The sequence below is a fragment of the Artemia sp. Qi Xiang Cuo genome, chromosome 6 (assembly GCF_049724085.1).
Source record: "Artemia sp. Qi Xiang Cuo chromosome 6, ASM4972408v1, whole genome shotgun sequence".
Lineage (NCBI taxonomy): Eukaryota > Metazoa > Arthropoda > Branchiopoda > Anostraca > Artemiidae > Artemia > Artemia sp. Qi Xiang Cuo.
Window position 1 is genome coordinate 42,797,367 of NC_142799.1, and position 7,343 is coordinate 42,804,709.

Here is a 7,343-nt window from a genome sequence, read left to right on the forward strand (position 1 = left end):
TAAACCACGATAAAACACTACTGAAATAATCCAACTCTTGCATTTCAATGAAAGAAATAAAAAATGAACTTTGAAAAATCAAGAGAATGTAACTTTGACAAGGTAAACGACGACAAAACACTACTGAAATATTCAAACTCTTGCATTTCAATGAAATAAATTCAAAATGAACTTTGAAAAAACAAAAGAATGTAACTGTGACTAGGTAAACCAAGACAAAACACTACTGAAATAATCCAACTAATGCATTTCAATGAAAAAAATTCAAAATGAACTTTTAAAAATCAAGATAATGTAACTGTGACAAGGTAAAGCATGACAGAACACTATTGAAATAATCCAACTGTTGCATTTCAAGGAATGAAATTCAATATGAACTTTGAAAAATCAAGAAAATGTAACTGCAACAAGGTAAACTATAACAAAACACTACTGAAATATACCAACTCTTGAATTTCAATGAAAGAAATCCACAATGAACTTTAAAAATCAAGAGAATGTAACTCCGACAAGGTAAACCACGACAAAACACTACTGAAATAATCCATCTTTTGCAATTCAATGAAAGAAATCCACAATAAACTTTGAAAATCAAAAGAATGTAACTGTGACAAGGTAAACCACGACAAAACACTACTGAAATAATCCAACTCTTGCATTTCAACGAAAGAAATCCAAAATGAACTTTGAAAAATCAAGAGAACATAACTTTGACAAGGTAAACCACGACAAAACACTACTGAAATATTCCAACTCTTGCATTTCAATGAAAGAAATCCAAAATGAACTTTTAATAATCAAGATAATGTCAGTGTGACAATGTAAATCACAACAAAACGCTACTGACATATTCCAACTCTTGCATTTCAATGAATGAAATCCACAATGAAATTTTAAAAATCAAGAGAAGGTAACTGTGACAGGTTAAAACACGACAATAGATTACTTAAATAAACCAACTATTTAATTTCAATGAAATACATCACCACCGAAAATTTAAAAATAAAGAGAATGAATGTGATACATGGTAAATGATGACAAAACACTACTGACGCATTCCAACTCATGCACTTCGATGAATGACATTAGCTATAGCCCATTACCAATCAGGAGATTGTAACTGTGACAAGGTAATCCCTGACAAAACACTACTGAAATATTCCAACTCTTGCATTTCAATGAAAAAATCCAAAATGAACTTTGAAAAATCAAGAGAATGTAACTGTGACAAGGTAAACCACAACAAAACACAAATGAAATATTCCAACTATTTCATTTCAAGTAATTAAATTCAATGTGAACTTTGGAAAATCAAGAGAAAGTCACTACAACTAGGTAAAACACGAACAAAGACTACTAAAATAAACCGTCTCTTGCATTTCAATGACTTAAATCCAATATGAACTTTGAAAATCAAGAGAATGTGACTGCGAAAAGGTAAACCAAGACAGACCACTACTGAAATAATTCAACTCTTATATTTCAAAGAAAAAAATCCACAATAAACTTTGAAAATCAAGAGAATGTAACTGTGACAAGGTAAACCACGACAAAACACTACTGAAATAATCCAACTCTTGCATTTCAATGAAAGAATCTCAAAATTAAATTTGAAATATCAATAAAATGTATCTTTGACACGGTAAGCCACTTCAAAACACTACTGAAATTTTCAAACTCTTTTATTTCACCGAAAAAAATTCAAAATTAACTTTGAAAAATTGAGAGAATATAACTGTGACACGGTAAACCATGATAAAACACTAATGAAATATTCCAACTCTTGCATTTCAACGAAAGAAAATCCAAAATGAACTTTTAAAAATCGAGAGAATGTAGCTTTGACAGGGTAAACCACGATAAAACACTACTGAAATAATCCAACTCTTGCATTTCAATGAAAAAAATAAAAATGAACTTTGAAAAATCAAGAGAATGTAACTGTGACACGATAAATCACGACAAAAACACTACTGAAATATTCTAACTCTTGCACTTCAACGAAAGAAATTCAAAATGAACTTTGAAAAATCAAGAGAATGTAACTGTGACACGGTAAATCACGACCAAACACTACTGAAATAATCCAACTCTTGCATTTCAATTAAAAAATCGAAAATGAACATTGAAAAATCAAGAAAATGTAACATTGAAATGGTAAATCATGACAAAACACTACTGAAATAATCCAACTCTTGCATTTCAATGAAAGAAATTCAAAAGAACTTTGAAAAATCGAGAAAATGTAACTTTGAAATGGTAAACCACGACAAAACACTACTGAAATATTCCATCTCTTGTTTTTCAAAGAAAGAAATTCAAAATGAACTTTGAAAAATTAAGAGAATGTAACTATATCATGGTAAACCACGACAATACACTACTGAAATAAATCAACTCTTGTTTTTCAATGAAAGAAATTCAAATGAACTTTGAAAAATCAAGAGAATAAAAGTGTGACAGGGTAAACCACGACAAAACACTACTGAATTATTCCAACTCTTGCATTTCAACGAAAGAAATCCACAATGAACTTTAAAAATCAAGAGAATGTAGCTGTGACAAGGTAAACCACGACAAAACACTACTGAAATAATCCAACTCTTGCATTTCAATGAAAAAATCCAAAATGAACTTTGAAAAATCAAGAGAATGTAGCTGTGACAAGGTAAACCACAATAAAACACTACTGAAATATTCCAACTCTTGCATTTCAACTAAAGAAATCCAAAATGAACTTTGAAAAATCAAGAGAATGTAACTTTGAGAATGTAAACCACGACAAAACACTACTGAAATAATTCGACTCTTGCATTTCAATGAAATAAACTCAAAATGAACTTTGAAAAATCAAGAGAAGCAACGTGTGACAAGGTAAACCACGACAAAACATTACTGAAATATTCTAACTCTTTCATTTCAACTAAATACATCAAAAATGAACTTTGAAAAATCAAGAGAATTTATGTGTTACAAGTTAAACAATGATAAAACACTACTGAAACATTCCAACTCTTGAATTTCAATGAAATAAATTAAAAATAAACTTTTAAAAATCGAGAGAATGTAACTGTGACAAGGTAAACCCTGACAAAACACTACTGAAATATTCCAACTCTTGCATTTCAAAGAAAGAAATTCAAAATGAAATTTGAAAAATCAAGAGAATGTAACTGTGAAAAGGTAAATCACCACAAAACACATGTGAAATACTCCAACTCTTTCATTTCCAGGAAATAAATTCAATGTGAACTTTGAAAAATCAAGAAAATGTAACTGAAACAAGGTAAACTATAACAAAACACTACTGAAATATTCCAACTCTTGCATTTCAATGATAGAAATTCACAATAAACTTTGAAAATCAAGAGAATGTAACTGCGACAAGGTAAACCATGACAAAACACTACCGAAATAATTCAACTCTTATATTTCAAAGAAAAAAATCCACAATAAACTTTGAAAATCAAGAGAATGTAACTGTGACAAGGTAAACCACGACAAAACACTACTGAAATAATCCAACTCTTGCATTTCAATGAAAAAATCTCAAAATGAACTTTGAAAAATCAAGAGAATGTAACTGTGATAATGTAAAACACGACAAAACACTACTGAAATATTCCAACTCTTGCATTTCAACGGAAGAAATTCAAAATGAACCTTGAAAGATTAAGAGAATATAACTGTGACAAGGTAAACCATGACAAAACACTACTGAAATATTCCAACTCTTGCATTTCAACGAAAGAAAATCCAAAATGAACTTTGACAAATCAAGAGAATGTAGATGTGACAAGGTAAACCACGGTAAAACACTATTCAAATATCCAAATATTTAATTTAAATGAAATAAATGCAACGGAACATTGAAAATTAAAGAGAATGTAACTGCGACACGATTAACAACGACGAATCAAAACTGAAATAATCCAACTCTTGAATTTCAACGAAAGAAATTCAAAATGAACTTTGAAAAATCACGAGAATGTAACTGTGACACGGTAAACCATGACGAAACACTACTGAAATAATCCAACTCTTGCATTTCAATGAAAAAATCGAAAATGAACTTTGAAAAATCACTAAAATGTAACATTGAAATGTTAAATCATGACAAAACGCTACTGAAATAATCCAACTCTTCCATTTCAATGAAAGAAATTCAAAAGAACTTTGAAAAATCGAGAAAATGTAACTTTGAAATGGTAAACCACGAAAAAACACTACTGAAATATTCCATCTATTGTTTTTCAAAGAAAGAAATTCAAAATGAACTTTGAAAAATTAAGAGAATGTAACTATATCATGGTAAACCACGGCAATACACTACTGAAATAAATCAACTCTTGTTTTTCAATGAAAGAAATTTAATTGAACTTTGAAAAATCAAGATAATGAAAGTGTGACAGGGTAAACCACGACAAAACACTACTGAATTATTCCAACTCTTGCATTTCAGCGAAAGAAATCCAAAATGAACTTTGAAAAATCAAGAGAATGTAGCTGTGACAAGGTAAACCACGATAAAACACTACTGAAATAATCCAACTCTTGCATTTCAATGAAAAAATCCAAAATGAACTTTGAAAAATCAAGAGAATGTAGCTGTGACAAGGTAAACCACGATAAACACTACTGAAATAATCCAACTTGCATTTCAATGAAAAAAATCAAAATGAACTTTGAAAAATCAAGAGAATGTAACTGTGACACGATAAACCACAACAAAACACTACTGAAATATTCCAACTCTTGCATTTCAACGAAAGAAATTCAAAACTTTGAAAAATCACGAGAATGTAACTGTGACAAGGTAAACCACAACAAAACACTACTGAAATATTCCAACTCTTGCATTTCAATGAAAGAAATTCAAAATGAACTTTGAAAAATCAATGGAACGAAAGTGTGACAGGGTAAACCACGACAAAACACTACTGAATTATTCCAACTCATGCATTTCAACGATAGAAATTCAAAATGAACTTTGAAAAATCAAGAGAATGTAACTGTGACAAGGTAAACCATGACAAAATACTACTGAAATGATCCCAATCATGCATTTCAATAAAAAAACCAAAATGAACTTTGAAAATCCAAAGAATGTAACTGAGACAATGTAAATCACGACAAAACACTACTGAAATATTCCAGCTCTTGCATTTCAACGAAAGAAATTCAAAATGAACTTTGAAAAATTAAGAGAATGTAACTGCGACATGGTAAACCACGATAAAGCACTATTGAAATGTTCCAACTCATGCATTTCAATGAAAGAAATTCAAAATAAACTTTGAAAAATCAAGAGAATGAAAGTGTGACAGGGTAAACCACGACAAAACACTATTGAATTATTACAACTCTTACATTTCAACGAAAGAAATCCAAAATGAACTTTGAAAAATCAAGAAAATGTAACTGCGACAAGGTACAACAAAGCACTACAGAAATATTCTAACTCTTGTATTTCAATGAAAGAAATCCGCAATGAACGTTGAAAATCAAGAGAATGTAACTGTGACAAGGTAAACCACAACAAAACACTACTGAAATATTCCAACTCTTACATTTCAACGAAAGAAATTCAAAATGAACTTTGAAAAATCAAGAAAATGTAACTGTGACATGGTAAACCATGACAGAACACTAATGTTGTGAGGGGAGTCAAAAGTTGGGGGGTGGGGCCCATGTGTGTCCCAAAATACGCAAATTAAAAAATATAAAAAAATGGGGGCTCAGGGGCCTTTGGGGCGCCGGGGGGCTCTTTGGGAGTCCAGGGGACCTTTGGGGGCTGGGGGCTTCCTTGGGGGTTGGGGTAGGGGGATCGGCGCCCATTGGGGTTGGGGTAGGGGGATTGGAGCCCTTTGGGGTTGGAGTAGAGGACCTCACGACACTGTTCAAATGGATTTTGTGTATTATAACGACCGCAGAGTTTCACCCTCAAATCCTCTTCTAAAACCACTTCTAAAATCATCTTTTAAAATGTCTCTAACTGTTTCGCCGAAATAATTCCCTAAAATGTCTAAAACGGTTTCGCCCAAATAACCCCTAAACGTAATTTCAGCGTGTTCCTTTTGATTTTGGCATCCCTTCGCTGTCACATTTCAAATTACTAGGAAGCCCTTTCCCGCGTTAATCTCTTCATCTCTAAGATCAAAACATTCGCCCGGAAACAATTTCCCTTTCATGACAAATCAATCAACCTTGACATCACCTGTCAGACATTAATAAACTTCACCCGGAAACAATTCTCTTGGACGAACTCCAAAGACATTAATAAACATTGCCCGGAGACATTTCTTGGAAAGGTTTTCTCCCTGGGGATTCCATGCCCATATTTGGTGTGGGCGTGGGACTGACAGCAGAGGTGTTCTCCCTAGGGACTCTATGCCCATATTTGGTGTTCCCGTAGGACTATAAGATAGCTTTCTACTTTCGTCTTTAGCTGATTTTGTGATACCTCATCAAGTCTTTGATGAAATAGGTTTTCGTGGTCTGAACTGCAGACAGTATAACTTTGCCAGAGTACGAAAAGAGCAATTAAATTGTAGATATAGATATTATTTTAGATGATACTAAGAAATGGATAATAACGCAACAATAATCGTTTTCCATATTCTTTTCAATACTTATTTAAAGTATTAAAGGACTTTTTTTTCGGGAAGGGGTTGTTTATGCTAAAAAAAAAGAAATCAGTGAAATTCTAGACTAGGACTTTTTCTGATCTTGGAAAGAAGTTAAGTTAGTTGAATAAAGCTCCCAGCAATGGAGCCAGAGCCGTAATGTGCCTCCGAGAGAGACAGTTTGAAATACCAACTTTCATTTCTTCCCCCTCCAGAGAGAATTGAAATTTAATGACATTTTACAAATTTTGTGTTATAAAACTGAAACCTTGTAAATAGATGTGTTGCTCAAATGAGGCACAAGAAAATTGTTCGGGCCTCATGCCTTTGCTCAATTTGGAATGAAAAGGCTTTGAAGATTACTTAAATTTATATCTCAAAATTTAAATTTAGGTCAGTTTTCCACCTTTTCAATTTTTTCTAATTAAAATACCAAAAAAAAGAGATATTTTCAATAAAACAAACCAATAGGTATGTTGAAAATCAGGGGGAGGGGGTATATAGTAGACAGTTACCTACAATTCCTCTACCCCACCTACAATTTATGCCCCTGCTCCCTGGGTAAATCCCAGTGTACCTGCGTTAATTTTTTAAGAGCATGGTTGCGGTATGCGCCACAACCTAGTAAAGAACAAAATTCTACCCATAGTAACGGAAATTTAGAAACTTGAAAAATTGTCAAGTGAGAAAGAATTTGCATTTGAGGCTAAATCAAAA